At 41.6% G+C, this 19,492-nt stretch overlaps 1 non-coding gene across 1 annotated transcript; it reads right to left on the bottom strand.

Moving 5' to 3' along the window:
• Window positions 1–16,378: 16,378 nt before the first annotated feature.
• LOC130363416 (U7 small nuclear RNA) lies at window positions 16,379–16,440 on the bottom strand. Its single transcript, XR_008891825.1, has one exon. It is a non-coding gene; the product is annotated as a U7 small nuclear RNA (small nuclear RNA).
• Window positions 16,441–19,492: the final 3,052 nt, after the last annotated feature.

Below are 19,492 nucleotides of genomic sequence, written 5' to 3'. Positions count from 1 at the left end.
TTATACGTGGCGGTATCGCCTAACAGGCAATCTTTTTTCCGTTTCGTACATAGAGCTGTACATAAGTACAGTACTGCCGCCTTTATCAGCTTTTAAGACCCTCAAATCTGGACGGGACTGAAGTCACTTAACCTGTTGGGGATGAAGGACGTATGCATACGCCCTTGCGTCCTGGTACTTAAGGACGAAGGGCGTATCCATACGCCCGTGGGAATTTCGGCCCCCGCCGCGCTCCGGGCTATAGTGGTCTCTAGACTGTAGCCCTCCAGATGTTGCAAAACTACAACTCCCAGCATGCCCAGACAGCTGTTTGCTGTGTGGGCATGCTGGAATTTGTAGTTTTGCAACAGCTGGAGGTCGGCAGTTTAGAGACCACTGCACAATGATCTCTATACTGCCCTCTAGATCTTGCAAAACTACAACTCCTAGCATGCCCACACAGCTGTTTGCTGTCTGGGCATGCTGAGAGTTGTAGTTTTGCAACATCTGGAGGTCCACAGTTTGGAGATCCCTGTTCAGTGGTCTCTAAATTGTAGCACTCCAGATGTTGCAAAACTACAAATTCCAGCATGCCCACACAGCAAACAGCTGTCTCAGCATGCTGGGAGTTGTAGTTGCATACCTCCAGCTGTTGCATAACTACATCTCCCAGCATGCCCTTCTGTGATCAGACATGCTGGGAATTGTAGTTTTGCAACAGCTGGAGGCACACTGGTTGGAAAATACTGAGTTAGGTAACAGAACCTAACTGAAGGTTTTCCAACCAGTGTGCCTCCAGCTGTTGCAAAACTACAACTCCCAGCATGTACTGACAGACCGTGCATGCTGGGAGTTGTAGTTTTGAAACAGCTGGAGGTTTGCCCCCCCCCCCCCATGTGAACGTACAGGGTACATTTACACGGGCGGGTTTACAGCAAGTTTCCTGCTTCAAGTATGAGCTGCGGCAAATTTTTCGCCGCAGCGCAAATTCCTAGCGGGAAACTCACCGTAACCCGCCAGTGTGAATGTACCCTAAAAACACTACACTACACTAACACCTAATAAAGAGTAAAACACAACACATACACCCCCTTACACTGTCCCCCCCAATAAAAATGAAAAACGTATTGTACAGCAGTGTTTCCAAAACGGAGCCTCCAGCTGTTGCAAAACAACAACTCCCAGCATTTCCGGACAGCCACTGATTGTCCAGGCATGCTGGGAGTTTAGCAACAGCTGGAGGCACCCTGTTTGGGAATCACTGGCGTAGAATACCCCTATGTCCACCCCTATGCAATCCCTAATTCAGTCCTCAAATGCGCATGGCGCTCTCTCCTTGAAATACGACAGGGCTCCAAAGTGAAACAGTTTAGGGCCACATATAGGGTATGTCCGTACTCGGGAGAAATTGCACTACAAATTTTGGGGGGTATTTTCTCCTTTTACCCCTTATGAAAAGGAAAAGTTGGGGTCTACACCAGCCTGTTAGTGTAAAAAAAAAATTTTTTTACACTAACATGCTGGTGTTGCCCTTTACTTTTTATTTTCACAAGAGGTAAAAGGAAAAAAAGACACCCAAAATTTGTAACGCAATTTCTCCTGAGTACGGAGATACCCCATATGTGGGCGTAAAATGCTCTGCGGGCGCACAACAAGGCTCAGGAGTGAGAGCACACTATGTACATTTGAGGCCTAAATTGGTGATTTGCACAGGGGTGGCTGATTTTACAGCGGTTCTGACATAAATGCTAAATAATAAATACCCACATGTGACCCCATTTTGGAAACTACACCCCTCACGGAATGTAATAAGGGGTACAGTGAGCATTTACGCCCCACAAGTGTCTGACAGATTTTTGGAACAGTGGTCCGTGAAAATGAAAAATGTAATTTTTTTGTTTGCACAGCCCACTATTCCAAAGATCTGTCAAACACCAGTGGGGTGTAAATGCTCACTGTACCCCTTATTACATTCCGTGAGGGGTGTAGTTTCCAAAATGGGGTCACATGTGGGGGGTCCACTGTTCTGGCTTTGTAAATGCACATGGCCCCCGACTTCCATTCCAAACAAATTATCTCTCTAAAAGCTCAATGGCGCTCCTTCTCTTCTGAGCATTGTAGTTCGCTCGCAGTGCACTTGACGTCCAAACATGGGGTATTTCCATACTCAGAAGAAATGGGGTTACAAATTTTGGGGGCATTTTCTCCTATTACCCTTTGTAAAAAAGTAAAATTTGGGGAAAAACCAGCATTTTAGTGGAAAAATATATTTTTTTTCATTTACACATCCGACTTTAACAAAAAGTTGTCAAACACCTGTGGGGTGTTAAGGCTCACCGTACCCCTTGTTACGTTCCTTGAGGGGTGTCGTTTCCATAATAGTGTGCGATGTGGAGTTTTTTGCTGTCCTGGCACCATAGGGGCTTCCTAAATGGGACATGCCCCCCAAAAACCATTTCAGAAAAACTCTCTCTCCTAAATCCCATTGTTGCTCCTTCACTTCTGAGCCCTCTAGTGCACCCGCCGAACACTTGACATACACATATGAGGTATGTGCTTACTCGAGAGAAATTGGGTTACAAATTTTGAGAGGATTTTTTTCCTTTTACCCCTTGTAAAAATTCAAAAACTGGGTCTACAAGAACATGCGAGTGTAAAAAAATGAAGATTTTGAATTTTCTCCTTCACTTTGCTGCTATTCCTGTGAAACACCTAAAGGGTTAACACACTTACAGAATATCATTTTGAATACTTTGAGGGGTGCAGTTTTTATAATGGGGTAATTTATCAGGTATTTCTAACCAGAAGACCCTTCAAATCCACTTCAAACCTGAACTGGTCCCTGAAAAATTCTGATTTTGAAAATTTTGCGAAAAATTTGAAAATTGTTGCTGAACTTTGAAGCCCTCTGATGTCTTCCAAAAGTAAAAACACGTCAATTTTATGATGCAAACATAAAGTAGACATATTGCATATGTGAATCAATATATAATTTATTTGGAATATCCATATTCCTTATAAGTAGAGAGCTTCAAAGTTAGAAAAATGTAAAATTTTCTAATTTTTCATGAAATTTTTGCATTTTTCACCTAGAAATGATGCAAGTATCGCCGAAAATTTACCACTAACATAAAGTAGAATATGTCACGAAAAAACAATCTCGGAATCAAATATATAAGTAAAAGCATTCCAGAGTTATTAATGCTTAAAGTGACAGTGGTCAGATTTGCAAAAAATGCTCCTGTCCTTAGGGTCATAATGAGCTCCGTCCCCAAGGGGTTAAAGGGGTACTCCTGGGAAAACCTTTTTTTCTTTTAAATCAACTGGTGGCAGAAAGTTAAACATATTTGTAAATTACTTCTATTAAAAAATCTTAATCCTTCCTGTACTTATTAGCTACTGAATATTACAGAGGAAATTCTTTTCTTTTTGGAATGCTCTCTGATGACATCACGAGCACAGTTCTCTCTGCACTGTGCTCGTGATGTCATCAGTGTTTCAAAAAGAAAGGAATTTCCTCTGTAGCATTCAGCAGCTAATAAGTACTGGAAGGATTAAGATTTTTTAATAGAAGTAATTTACAAATATGTTTAACTTTCTGCCACCAGTTGATTTAAAAGAAAAAAGGTTTTCACTGGAGTACCCCTTTAAGTGCTCTTCTCTCACCCTCGCTGAGTATATGTCTAGGATTGGGATACAACAAAGCCTTGACGTCTCGTTCCACTGCCCTCGTGAAGAAATCAATAGAGCTGGGGATAGGGGGAGAGTACGCGGAGGGATTCCCTCCTCTAAAGGACAACACCTCAGTTTGGGTAGATAGATCAGAATCAACCTTAACTTCTGTCAGGGAACAAAGGGTAGTTAACACTTCACGGTCCTCTGGGGTTGCCGCCATAATAGGGGGGAAACCGAGGTGGCCAATCACAGCTGGAATCTCGCCTTCCTTATAGACCTTCTCTGGTGGATTGCTCAGGTATTTGCTAAACATTTTATGTAAATTTATTTTACGAGTGGCCTTCAACAAATCAATTATAAACTGAGTAGGGTTAAAACCCTCTTGTAAGCCAAAATTGAGGCCCTTAGATAGTAACGACCGACAGTCCTCCGATAATGGCATCTCTGTGAGGTTCACAACATTGTCCTCCAATATGATTAGTCCTTCCAAGATACCCCCTTCCTCTTCTGTTTGGGGGGATGTTTCTTCCTCTTTCCTCTCCCCCTTCTAGTCCTTTTCCTAAAGGGACAGCCACCATGAGGTCACTCTTGGCGTCCACAGATGAAGTCGCTCCTTGCCCAGTCTTATTGGCACGAGAGGTATCGTCCGATTGGCTACCCTCCGAGTCAGAGGTCCAAAAGTCAGATGGATGACGTAGAGGGTTGCCACGTCTACGATTGAATGGGGATCTCCGATTTTTCTTGTTGCTAAAAATTTCTTTTATTCCATGTGAAAATTTGCGACATATCGTAGTCTGCTTTATCTCGTACAAATTTTTCTCTTTTTCTTTCCATAATTTCTGATTGAGTTACTGAGATCTTTTTCTCCAGTTTTTTCAAGAAGTTGTGGTAAATAGTCTCGCTTGTTTTTGTCCGATATTCGATTTTGGTCTTACAGAGATCGGCAGTAACACCTTCATACTCTTTTTTATTTTTTTCCAAAATGATTTTGGTAAGCCTCTGACCATGCTCCAGGTGTGCTTGGTCCCAGTCTGCCTCGTGGTGTGTGCCCACTGACAATGTAGGACTCTAAAGAATTTATAGTCCAAAAGAGACGGCACTCTTTATCTGCCAGAGTAGTGATGCGTTGTTCTAAACACTTAATACCCATCACCGACAGGTAATCTTTGTCGTTACATGACAAGAAATATGCCCCCGCCTCCACCGGTTAGCCTGGACCCTTGATTCAGAATTCTCAGGAACTGATTGCGAATCCACTTCCATGGTTTCAATTGCCGTATTTCTACTCTTCTGAAGTGTGCTCAGGACAAGGACTAAAAGTCCATATAGCAATAAAGATGAAGAGATGGAAAAGAGATTGTCCGGCACTGCTAGACTAAGGTGAGCAAAAGCAAAAAGCGGTGTGGATGGTCCTGACTGTCCTGATACTGAAATCTTGGGTGCGGTGGTGCAGAGCTCAACGGCAGAATGTGGACAATGAAGGTAAAGGAAAAAACAAAGCTCGCACTCACCATCCAAGGAAATGCTCCGGGGACAGATGGTAACGGGGTGCTGTGTGCAAGATCACCTTTGGATAGGGGATAAAATGTCTTAGTGTCGGAGTACCCCTTTAAATAATTGCTGTTTGATGTTTCTCTCTATTTTGCTATTTAACCCCTTACTGCATATTGACGTTTATAAATGTCCATAAGCGTCTCCTGAGGTATGACACGCTCAGCAGGTGAGAGTGCATCATACCAGATGTCCGGCATTAACCCTTTAGACGCGGCAATCAAATTGAAAGTAAAAGCTTCCCGGTAGCTCAGTCGGGCTCATCGGGACCATCGCGGTAAAATCGCGATGTCCAGATCAGCTAGGACACAGCAGAAGGGTGCCTTACCTGCCTCCTGCGCATCCGATCGGCAAATGATTGCTCCAAACCTGAATTCCATGGTTGAGCAATCAACCGCCGATAACACTGATCAATGCATTGCAATAGATATGATCAGTGTATTGAATTAATGTACTGCATGTTATAGTCTTCTAACGCTGCAAAAAAACGAAGTGAAAAAAAAGTTAATAAAGATCATTTAACCCCTTCCCTAACAAAAGTCTGAATCACCCCCCTTTTCCCATAAAAAAAAACTTGTAAATAAAATTAAATATAAACATAGGTGGTATCGCTGCATGCGTAAATGTTCGAACTATAAAAATATGACAATAGTTAAACAGCACAGTCAATTATGTCGGCGCAAAACAATTCCAAAGTCCAAAATAGCATATTTTTGGTCACTTTTTATACTATAAAAAATTAATGAAAAGCGATCAAAAAGTCCGATCAAAACAAAAATGGAACCGATAAAAACTTGAGATCACGGCATAAAAAATAAATATGCAGAAAAATAAAATAGTTATAGGGGTCAGAATAGGACAATTTTAAACGTATACATTTTCCTGCATGTAGTTCTGATTTTTTCCAGAAGTACGACAAAAACAAAACTATATAAGTAGGGGATCATTTTAATCGTATGGACCTACAGAATAAAGAGAAGGTGTAATTTTTACCCAAAAATGTACTGTGTAGAAACGGAAGCCCCTCAAAAGTTACAAAATGGCTTTTTTCTTTCATTTTGTCGCACAGTTATTTTTTTTTTCGTTTTGCTGTAGATTTTTGGATAAAATGATTGATATCATTACAAAGTAGAATTGGTGATGCAAAAAATAAGCCATAATATGGATTTTTAGCTGCAAAATTGAAAGGGTTATGATTTTTAAAAGGTGATGAGGAAAAAACAAAAAGGAAAAATCGCCAAAGAGGGAACGGGTTAATTTATAGTAAGGATATTATTTCATCGTATTATTTATACATTTAGATCAGGTCGCAGAATGTTGCTGGTGATTTTTCCTTAGAGGAAGATTCTTCTCCTACACCGGGTCCCTCTCAAGAAATTGGTGTCTCTCGTGGAATAAACTGTACGAAGAAGAAAACATTTATAGGAGCGGGAAGCATTGGTTTTGGTTGAAGAGGTTCGTGTTACCACAAATTGGCCAAATCAGATTTTATCATTTTATTTAGGCCCCTTTCACACTACAGGTATCATCCTGCTTGTTTACTGTCGGTATTTTACAATAACGGATGGAAAAAAATGGATGCAATAATTGGTAATAATGGATGATAACTGATGACCATCATCCGTTATTTTTAATGTGTTTTTTTTGTTTTTTAAAACCTAATGTTATTACGAGTTACATCCTTTTTTTTTAAATCAGGTTTTTAACCCTTTTTTTGTAAAGCTGTACTGAGCATGCTCAGTACAAAAAAACGGATGTTAAAAAAACGGACAATAACTGATGATAACGGATGATTTTTTTTGAACATCCTGTTCCCATAGACTTAAATGTTACATTTTAACGTCCGGTTTTTCACCATTTTTATTTGCCAGACCAAAAAGTGTGCCGGCAAAAATAACTGACATTAGTAAAAATGGACATGTCTGATGCAAAAGGATGTTCAAAAAATCCCATTGACAGGAATGAGATTTTTTGGCGGCCGTTTTCAGGACTTTTTGCCGGGAGTAATAGCGGAGGTTTTTTACAGGATGATACCTGTAGTGTGAAAGGGACCAAAAAAAGGTGAAGTAACCTGAGGCAAAACACTGCGCAATGACATCACATATTAACAAACCACTTCCAACACGAAACCCCCACAAAAGAAGCAATTTGAAGAGCCGCACTTGCTTGGAATTAAACAGTGTAGCGTCTGACACTTTGCTACATGTCCCTGATCGCAGTCTTAGATTTTTGCAAAAAAATCACCCTTACGCAAAAAAAACTAAAACATCCATACATTTTTTGCGCAATTCATACATACAAGTCTACGTTGAGGAAACAATAGAGTAGGCACTGGATTGCAGTTACTTGGTAGCGAGAAACGTCCCGTCAGTCATTGTTTGTATCCGAGACCTGAGGAATAAAGTACCAAGTAACTGCCATCCAGTGCCTCCTCTATTGTTTCCTCAACATGGTTTTTCTACCTCCTTGTCTTCCGAGGACTGAGCACGGTTTATGTTACCTCTGTAGTGCCAAGGTGGACGAACTATTACTTTCCAGCAGCCAGTGATTTCATAAGGTACGTGGCAGTGCCGTACTCTCTTTTCTCTAATTGAATGATACATACAAGTCCACTGCATAAACTGGTGTATGGTACACCAAACCGTAGACAACTTTGCAATATCATCCACCAAAAAATAAATTGCAGCACAAATGACCAATTGTAGAAGAGAAAAGTGGTGTAAAGGCAATGATCCACGTCCCCCATTGCAGCATTTGATTTAGAGAAAAACCCAAAAGTTCTCTAGTTTAGATCACGTTCAGTTTTGCCGTTTGCAGTGGACAGGGATCTACTATGTGCACCTTTATTTTACTTAGTAGTTTTATTGGCGCAAGAAGACCTGTGATGGCACAAATCCACGCCAAGGCAGATCACACTTTATAAAGGGACAGTCAAAAAATGTTTTACTGGGGAGAAGGAAATTGTTATGTGATTTGTCGTCTGCCTTGGTGTGGATTTGTACCATGGCAGGCCTCCTTGCGCCAAAAAAGCTACTAAGTAAAAAAAAGAAAGGCGCACATAGAAAATCCCTGCCCACTGCAAAATCGAAAGTGTTCTAAACTAGAACACTTTCAGCCTCTGCAAGGCTATCCAATGGACACAAGGACTTGTTGTGGATGGCAATTCAGAGGACTATCTCTGCGGTCATTCATGTCTGTGGCCTGGGCAGAACCAGGTACTACCCCAGGTGCCCCTATGTGGAGGAAACATCTGTCTTTTAGCAGTGCCCCTTTGCGCAGGGTCTGTTCGACGCCCTTGAACTTGAACTTAGAGACTTGGTGCCCAGGAACAACCTATCGTATCATTTTATGAACTGTTTCATGGGGTTCACAACGTGGAGGCCATCCAGGGCGGCTGATGGATGCGGGCAGGTGATGGATGCGGGTGAGTAATAGATGAGGGCGAGTGATAGATGCGGGCGGGTGATAGATGCGGGCGGGTGATTGATGGATGCAGGCGGGTGATGGATGCGGGCAGGTGATGGATGCGGGTGAGTAATAGATGAGGGCGAGTGATAGATGCGGGCGGGTGATCGATGCGGGCGGGTGATAGATGCGGACGGGTGATGGATGCGGGCGGGTGATGGATGCGGGCGGGTGATGGATGTGGGCGGGTGATAGATGCGGGAGAGTGATGGATGTGGGTGGGTGATAGATGCGGGAGAGTGATAGATGCGGGCTGGTGATTGATGGATGTGGGAGAGTAATAGATGCGGGCGGATGAAAGATGCGGGAGAGTGACAGATGCGGTCCGGCGGGTGGCCAGGGAGCAGAAATATGACACTACGGCAATGTAATTTCATATTTCCCGCCGGAGCCTTGATCACATTACAGTGCCGTACTTTCATATTTCTGTGAATTGGCAGGCTCTGCTCTCCGGCCACCCGCCCACTAGCTGTTGCAAGACTACAACTCCCAGCATGCTCTTACAGTGAGGAGGATTTATCTGAGCAGGCTATCAGGGGTCTTCACGGTAGAATTTTATGGTGAACTGTACAAGTGATATGGATTTTATCAGTGCTCTTGTAGCTATCTTACTCCAGGCCAAATCCGTATACAGAATTTATATACCGAAGTATAGCAAAGTAAATCAAACAGAGCCATGTCGGTTTCAAATGCTTCTCTGCCTTTATTCAGTCCTTCACTTGGCTATATTACCTCTGTAATTAGCATAAGTTCCCACCCTCACTAGTGGGATGTTCTAGCATATAGGGAGTGAGCACATAGCATAGGGGATGGGCATTGTCCTCATGGCCATCGACTTCCTCTACACGATGGTGGGAGAGAGCAGATGGGGGAGTAGCATTATCCTCGTGGCTGACAACTTCCTCTACACGATGGTGGGGGCAAGATGGGAGAGAGCAGATGGGGGAGGGGTGGACAAGTAACAGAAGTATGGAGTCTTCACCCTAAATGGGCATTTTACATATACAGTATATAAAATTTATATATACACACATATACATCTATCACAGGCCCCCCTAAAATGACCATTTTCCCTTTCCGTAATTTCCATCATCCTAACTCATCTGCCCCAATGTGTGTTCTTAAACGCTTCACTGTACTTTAGATGACCCATGGCTTGTCCATTGACCCTCTTAGCCTCAGACTTTACACATATGGAGTCAGATGCTGTCCCTATGGTTCACTGGTGTTATAGATGGCATTAAAGCTCTGTAATGGGATATAGGCTTCATCTATAATTTCAAAGTTCACATTTGTCATCACTGGCGTGGCATTCTCGACGGTCGTCTCACACTTTTTCTTTAGGCAAGGCAAAACACAACAAAGCAAGATTATTAGAATTATACAATGTCACATCGTAACAATCCGTAATGATTATCTTTCCCTTTGGAACAACCATGGTTTTGCATAGACATAGATTTAACAGTTATCAGAGATACATCTTTACGGGATCATCATATGTAATCGTTTCTTTCCTCACTTATTTCCTGCATAGGTTTTGAAGAAATGGGTGACAATTACAGAATCTGGTATAATTTTACAAAAGGTTCTTAATTGTATACTTTACTGTATTTTTAATTAGGGATCAGTACAATTAGACAAGGAGATACTGATATTGACCTACCCCAGGCAGTTAGATGAAGTCTACTCATATTCTCTGAAACAGGTAAGATGTTTATGGAGCGTGTTGCTCAGGTACCTTTTATTGTTTTTACCTAGGTCATATCTCAGATGTAAATGATGACGTCTGTACAAACCTTCTTTCTGCATTGTTGAATCCTGAGGTGACCCAATGTACTGACATTACTACACACATAGCTCCCCTCTTCTTAGTGTATGGGGTCATATATGTTACCATGGGGTACAAGACTGCTGGCACAAACATTTTCTTACCAACTCCCTAGATGCCGTCTTTGCCCTGTACCACCTCTTTCTTCTTCCATTGGTCTCTCTCAGCATGCATAGCTGGTTCCTGCAAGAGACCTAACCAGAAAATTCCACATTGCCCATCCACCTGTACACTTTGGACCATAACTGTGGGGGGACAGGAGCACTGCAGCCTTGGCAGCCTCCTTCACCATTAAGTCTTCCTGGCTTCTGGGGTTGTTTCCTTCATGTGGCTCTGATCTTTACAATGGCCACTTTCTCTGGCCGCTCGCGGATTTTGAACACTTGAATTACAAACTACAGATTAGTTCGCTCAAAGGATTCAAGAACACTTTTACTCCAATAGGCCTATACTTGTGGGCGGTAATTAAAGTGTACCTGTACCCATTATGTCATACCTTCAGATATCTTACACATCTCAGTGAATTCCTGCAACTCTACTTCTCTGAACCACCAGTTCAGATCGAGTGGTTTATTGTAGTAGAACTTCATTCTGCGTGTGGTCACCATATATCCTGTCTTATGTATTACATCTTTACATTACTTGGAATAAGCTTACATAACTCAGCATCAACCATGGATTCTCTCATATCCTATCATGGCTCTTGAATTTTTAACCTTATAAGCTTAAGACAATCAGCATCTTTGTATTATACTAAATATCATTATAAAGTTATTCACTCAGAATTGATGTTATTCAGATAAATGCAATGTAGAATGTATAGGTATATCATATTGTGAATGCAGGTACTATAAACACATTCGAATTTAAACAGTAGAAATGTAGTTACCTCAATTTAATGTGACTGTGTTTCAGTAGACCAAGGCTGTTCTGTCAATCTTCCTATAAGCTCAACTGTTGAGTGTCCAGTGTCTCACTGGATTTCTGCATTACTTTACAACAAGAGACATACAAGGCACATGTAACATGTAACAATATAGCCATACAACACACAGGGCCCACACTCTCGCCAAAAACTAATTGTAAAAGAATAAAAATATACAGAGCTCTTTCAAAAATTGGGAAAAATCACCTTCAATGCGCATTATTTATAATCAATAAACCATTAGCTGATTTTAAATGCTTAAGGTAATATTCATTAATTAAATAGTGATCACTTTTTAATTTATTTTACATTATATTTTATTCTCCTTGGCCAAACTTCGTCTCTGGTTACTCCTATAATATAATCAGACAATTAATTGCATTTCCTTATAAATTTCATTTTTTTTTTAATTATTATTATGTTTTTTCCATCTTGCACTCCTGCGAAAACAAACTTATTAAAAAATTAATAAAATATCATCAAATAGGTTAATTATGACATAAACATGTACATACACAGCTTCACCAGAAACCCTTCACTGGTCATACTCCATGTATTCCTAATTCATCATACATGCTTCACTTGACTAGCTGTGTTAAAATGGCTGCTGGGGTAGGAACTTCACTTCTGGGGGTGGTAACATGGCTTCCCCCCCCCCCATACGGGGAGGAAGTATGTAGCAGAGACTAGCAGCCTCATGGCTATCTCTAGAAAGAAAGAGAGAGAGAGAGAGAGAGAGAGAGAAAGCATGGGATGAAGAAAGGTAAAATCTTAACAATGTCTGGGGTTGTGATTTTAGGCTGTCACTCCATAAGCATTATACAGACATTTCTATTTTCACACTGCCCCCCCCCCTCCCCTCAAACAATCAATCAATTTTCCATTCACGGCATCCCCACACCCTAAAACAAAGGCTCTCTTCATTGAATATATGATAATTCGCACTATCCTATCACCAGTTTATAAACAAAATGTATGTCTGTACATCGGTGTTAATTATAATATAACTTCAGCCCTGCACTCAGATTCTCCCTGTCAGCCCACAAGCACCCCCCCCCCCCCTTACGTTGGTGGGACCTATATTCATGTACCTCCAGCTGTTGCACAACTAAAACCCTATCAAAACCCTCTTGTACGTTTTTTGAAGATAGCTTTAAAACACTAATACATTAGATCTAGTATTAGAAGGGAAGTCCCCCCCCCCTCTTCGTCTGATTTAGCTAATTTAACAATAATCCATGGACACATTAAAAACGAAACATAACACATATACAATCAGTTATAATTGGTGGAAAACAGACTGGATGCTTTTGATACTTTGTGGCTCCGGTGGGATGAATATGTGGAGTCCCTGAGAGTGGTCTTAGGTGGTGGACGGACCCCGAGGAGCTGGAGCCGAGCGGATACTTCTCTATTCTTTTTATCTTCCCTACTTATCCGTCCCTTTATCTTTATCTTCCATACTTACCTGTCCTTTTCTCTATTAACTTTCTACCTCTTACAAACTTTATACCTCCTGTTTTTTTCTTTTCTTTTTTACATTATTTTACATCTTCATTGCATATTGCCTGGATTATTGACCAGGTGTAATGGATACTCACAGAGCCGACCTGAAATTATCTGGACTTTACAACATCTTTACAGCCGGATCTATGTTATCATATTGTAACCTGCTCTTTTTAATATGTAATGACTCTGTTTATCATTCGATGTACTTTTATTTTCTTATTCTCAAATATCTGTTTTAAAGAAAAATTCTTTAATAAAAAAACAGTTATAAAAAAAAAACAATCAGTTATAATGGGACAAGGTCCCGAGGATATGTTATTTTTGGTGAGTCCCTGGAAATATGTTATTTTAAGACACACTGTCCTATATGACAGTCTACCCCAAAAGTCAATTCCCCCAAGGGATATTGGCCCATTTAATCGGCATCCTGCGCCAAAACTTCTCTGATACCCTCTCTTTGGATCATTATCTCACCCCAAACAACTCAATCCTCCAAGGCGACCAAGGAAAGAGTCCCGAGAATCTGTAATTTTTGGGAGTCCCTGGAAATCCCCCAAAAGACATCATACCCCAAACAATGCAATTCCCCCAGGCAACTAAATCAACTCCTCTCCCCAACAGGATCCTGCTTATTCACTCACTCACATTTCATACACACTCGGGCAGTAGATAGCTACTTTTATGACAATTGGCTGGTAATTGGCTCTGGGCGAGAATTATTACCTGTCTCTCTCTGGTAGGTTAAGTGTAAGTTGACTAGATCAGCAAGACAAAACAAAGGGGAGACATGGGTACTTTTGGCTAGGTACAAGAATGTCCTACCATACGCCTGGAGTTGATCCAATTCTGTCTGCTCTGGGTATTGCGACTTGCACATGAGGCCTAAAACCCAGGCCTCATGTTGGGCACCACCTGATATGGATTTTATCAGTGCTCTTGTAGCTATCTTACTCCCGGCCAAATCCGCATACAGAATTTATATACCGAAGTATAACAAAGTAAATCAAACAGAGCCATGTCGGTTTCAAATGCTTTGCGGCCTTTATTCAGTCCTTCACTTGGCTATATTACCTCTGTAATTAGTATGAGTTCCCTCCCTCACTAGTGGGATGTTCTAGCATATAGGGAGTGAGCATAGGGGATGGGCATGGTCCTCATGGCCATCGACTTCCTCTAAACGATGGTGGGGGAGTAGCATTGTCCTAGTGGCTGACAACTTCCACTACACGATGGTGGGGGAGGGGTGGACAAGTAACAGAAGTTTGGAGTCTTCACCCTAAATGGGCATTTTACATATACAGTATATAAAATGTATATATACACACATATACATTTATCGCACAAGGAATCCTTCCCTAACCTACATTTCCTTAGTTTCTTTGAGACACAACTTTCTTGAGTGCATACAGGCACATTGGTTGGGAAACACTTCTCTGAGTATTGTTGGTCTCCCATCCACTGCCCAGACCTTGATATCTACTACTAAGCATGCTAGGAGTTGTAGTTTTGCAACAGCTGGAGGCACCCTGGTTGGAAGAGATCAGCCTCAGCCTAAGAAACAGAAAGACAGAGCAGTGAGCTTTGTGACTACAGCCGTCCGAACAGTGTTCAGAGTAGTAACAGGTGACCCCGCTCTGGGACACCACATTATTATCGGGAAGACATAATGTTTGTGCTCCTTAGGGTCTATTCACACAGCAGAATTCTGCCTCAAATTAAAGCCCATAGACTTCTAAGGGATTCCGCACTCCCATTCACACTCCTGAATTTCCGTTAGCGGAATCCCTTAGAAGTCTATGGGCTTTGACCTCTTCAGGACACAGGGCGTATGGATACTCCCTGCATTTCGAGTCCTTAAGGACCGAGGGCGTATCCATACGCCGGTGGGAAATCCGGTCCCCACCGCTAGCCGGTTGGGGACCGGAGCCGGATGCCTGCTGAAATCATTCAGCAGGCACCCTGGCACATCGCCCAGGGGGGGTCCTTAGACCCCCCCCATGTCGGCGATCGGAGAAAATCGCATGTCAATTCAGACATGCGATTTTCTCCAATTCTGGGCTGATCGGGTCTCTGGTGACCCGATCACCCGGAAAATAGGGCTGATCGGAACTGTCAGCAACAGCCCCGATCAGCCTAAGGGATAGGAGTGAGGTCGCAGAGCTGCGATCTCCTCCTATCCCCTGCCATTAGTCAGAACGGAGTTCTGACCAATGGCAGCGCAGGACAGGAGGTTGCCATGGCAACCCCCCGTTCTGCCCGCCCCTGGATGTCGAGGGGATCTGGGAAGAAGATGGAGGCCGTACCTGCAGGAGAAGATGCCTGGGGACCTGGGATTTTCGCTGGAGCCTGCTAGATCAGGTAGGGAATCGACGGTGGAAAATTGCTGCTCTGCTTTGAAGCCCTCTAATTTTTTCAAAAAGCAAAAATATGTCCATTTTATGATGCCAACATAAAGTAGACATATTGTATTTGTGAAGAAAAATTAAATGTATTTGAAATATCCATTTTCCTTACAAGTAGAGAGCTTCAAAGTTAGAAAAATGCAAAATTTTCAAAATTTTCATGAAATTTTGGGATTTTTCACCAAAAAAGGATGCAGGTAACGCCAAAAATTTATTACAAAAATAAAGTAGAATATGTCACGAAAAAACAATCTTAGAATCAGAATATTCGGTAAAAGCGTTTTCGCGTTATTCATTCGTAAAGTGACGGTGGTCAGAATTGCGAAAAAGGGCTCAGTCCTTAAGATGAAGAAGGGCTACGTCCTTAAGAGGTTAATTTGAGGCAGAATTCCGCAAGCGAAAAATTTGAAGTGTGAATAGACCCTTAGTAAATCTTTATCCATGGAGCAGAAGACGGATCGTTCACAGATATCAGGAGGTTTTTATCGCAGCATCTGAGTGAAATCCGAAACATGTGAATGAGGCCCAAATCTAATCCATAGAGACAAGACAGAGGCCGAGAGGAGGAATAAATCCAGATATAAAGGAGAAGAGAAGGAGAAGAGATCAGCGTCACCGAGATCAGCATCACAGGGATCAGCGTCACAGAGATCAGCGTCACAGGGATCAGCGTCACAGAGATCAGCGTCACAGAGATCAGCGTCACAGAGATCCCCCACTGAGCCCTGATCCTACATGTTCTCTACACGGTCCTGGTCGCTGATCACACAGATGTCGTCCTCGCGGTCACTTTCTTATACAGAATTCTCCATCCAGTAAATGACGACTTCCTAAGACTGAGTTCACACGGTGTTTGTCTCCATTTTGCTGTAAACAAGAACATAATGAACTATTTTATTGTCACATTAAATAAGAAACAAATTCATTATAACCTGTTTATTCATAATATAAATAAAGAGAAACAGATTCCAATGTTATTATTAGTTATATATAAATCAGAAACACAGAGAAAAACCATCATAATCCTATTCTTCACCAAACATTTGGGGCTTCTCAGCATTTACCAAAAAGCTTCTAAACAAATAATAAAAGAACTAAAAACACCAATGACCTGGAGCGTTCTACCCGACCTCCCCTCCCCCGATCACCATCAATATCATGGAGACCACACAACACACATTTCTTATCTGAGGAGAAATCATCACACAATATAAATCTCCTCCAGATAATAGATCAGACAGGGAGAAGATCAGCTGATCCCTTCATATAGAAGGATCCGGAAGAGATAAGAAATGTGTGTTGTGTGGTCTCCATGATATTGATGGTGATCGGGGGAGGGGAGGTCGGGTAGAACGCTCCAGGTTATTGGTGTTTTTAGCTCTTTTACTATTTGTTTAAAAGCTTTTTGGTAAATGCTGAGTAGCCCCAAATGTTTGGTGAAGAATAGATTAGGATAATGTTGTGTAATGATCTGGTGTCGGTTGAGTTTTTGCTCTTATGTTTCTCTATGGAGATCTCACAGATAAGTATCCGGGGGTTTTATACAAGTTTTATATAATGGTTTTATACAAGGGTCGGATTTGTTTTATTCTGGATATAGACGAGTATTAGGCCCAGACAATGTGCAGAATATAGATTCCCACAATCCATTACTTCATATAAACGTCTTCCGTACACAAGGCCCCGGGAAATAAAACGTCTAAAGCTAAAGGGATTATAGATCTGGGTCTTCACGGGGGCATTTCTTGGTGAACTGTACAAGGAATCCTTCCCTAACCTACATTTCCTTTAGTTTCTTTAAGACACAACTTTCTTGAGTGCATCCAGGCACATTGGTTGGTAAACACTGCTCTGAGTATTGTAGGTCTCCCATCCACTGCCCAGACCATGATACCTGTATAGACCCTTAGTAATTCCTTCTCCATGGAGCAGAAGACGGATCGTTCACAGATATCAGGAGGTTTTCATCGCAGCATCTGAGTGAAATCCGGAACATGTGAATGAGGCCCAAATCTAATCCATAGAGACAAGACAGAGGCCGAGAGGAGAAATAAATCCAGATATAAAGGAGAAGAGGAGAGATCAGCATAAGGCCGGGTTCACACTACGTTTTTGCAATACAGTTCCCGCATCATGTTTTTGATGAAAAACGGATTCCTTAAAACCTGACTAAACTGTATCAAAACGTCTGTACAAATTTCAACCCGTATACTGTTAAAAAACGTATATGGTTTGAAAAACAGTTCTGTACGGTTGCCATTGACTCCCATGTTAAAAAAAAACGTAAAAAAGTTTTGGGTACAGGATGCAAAATGGACACAACCTGATGCACCATCTGGCGTACAGTTTTCACATTGAAAAGGTATACAGGAACTGTATTGCAAAAACATGGTGTGAATGCAGCCTCATAGAGATCACCCACTGAGTCCTGAACCGGCACAAGAGGAACCATCACAGGATTCAATGTCACCAAAATTATTGTGGAGATATCAATCTCACATACGTCTTATCAAGGGAACATCATCACCCTCCATCCTGTAGATGACACCAACCTCCTAATTCTATTCTTCACCAAACATTTGGGGCTTCTCAGCATTTACCAAAAAGCTTTTAAACAAATAGTAAAAGAAAAATAGTAAAAACTTTTTTTATTATGCACCATAAAATTTGCATGCTTATGCGCAATATGGCGTGATCAAAGAAGGGAGGGATCAATATGTGCAAATATTCGCATATGCGAATTTGCAGGCGCCCGCCAGTCTGACACAGTAACTAGTATTGGAGCCTTGTTTACGCCACAAGCTGGAAGCAGGGAGGGATGATCACTGTGATGTGTACTGTGAAAAAAAACGTGAATATTCGTAATTGCGAATATTTATTGCTATATTTGCAATATTAGTGAATATGCGATGTTCGCGATAAATATTCACATTGCAAATATTCACGCCCAACACTATTGATCGCTAGTGTTGAGCGCGAACATCAGCACTTCGTGATTTTGCAAATATTTAGAATATAGTGACATATGTTCATAATGATGAATATTCTTTTTTTTTTTTTAATGTGAATTCCTGCGTATAGCGCCACTTCCCGACTGGACACTAATCCCTCCCTTCTTTTAGGTGAAAGATATAATTGCACGTGCGCACTGTGGACATTTCATTACGAATTTTCGCATGAAAAAAAAAGAAGAGAACGAACAAAGCGAATATGCGAATTTAGAGAAAATAGGATGAATATTCGTCCATATATTCACGTGATATCGCAAATTCGAATATGTACCCTGCCGCTCATCACTATTGATCACCTCTAGTTTTTGGCTTCTGGTCACTATGAGGAATATTTATAGATCTGGTCAGATGTCGTCACCAGGATCTCGCAGGGTCCGGGGCCATTTTGGGACGTCCCTCCTGGAGAAGTATTTATGTCTGAGATCTGAGGGTCGCACTTGGGTTTCTATACAGAGGATGTGTCGGCACTTCTGTGGAATCTGCGGTGGTGCACAAGGTGGGGCAAAGTCACTGGTAAAAAAGATGATATCCAGCACTCACCCATCGTGCATAGTGAAGCTTTATTAAGCCATAGCGAGGTACAAGGACGTGTTTCAGCATGGGAGCCTTCCTCAGCAGTCTGCCTACGGCAGACAGCTGAGGAAGGCTCCCATGCTGAAACGCGTCCTTGTACCACACTATGGCTTAATAAATCTACACTTGGGTTTCTATCCTATATAATTAGGAATATTAGGACCAGACAATGAGGAGAAATATTTATACTCCTTAGTGATTCTGTCAAGTTGATTAAAATGATTCTGACTGCCGATCACTATATATATTAATACTTATATATTTATAAGTAATTTCTAATGCTGAAAAAAAGATATGTTACCTACTTTTAAACTGTGTATCCTGTTCCTGAGCTTGCAATCTGCTCGTGACTAAGAAACCTTGGAATGATGCCAGAAGGCCCAAGATGAGACGTTGGAAGTCAAAACGTTTGAGCAAAATGCAGATTGTATAAGAAGGGCAAAGAACTGGAATTTTCCAGTATTAGAGTGAGAGGGCTGCATAAATTAACTTTAGCCAAGAAAAAAATAAAATACTAAATATGCTAATATATATATAGAGATAAAGCTCAAATATCCAATCAAAATGTAACATG

This window comes from Hyla sarda, chromosome 3 (assembly GCF_029499605.1).
Source record: "Hyla sarda isolate aHylSar1 chromosome 3, aHylSar1.hap1, whole genome shotgun sequence".
In the NCBI taxonomy this organism is placed as follows: domain Eukaryota; kingdom Metazoa; phylum Chordata; class Amphibia; order Anura; family Hylidae; genus Hyla; species Hyla sarda.
Note: the sequence above shows the minus strand (reverse complement) of the source record. Positions and strands in the feature narration are given on the sequence as shown.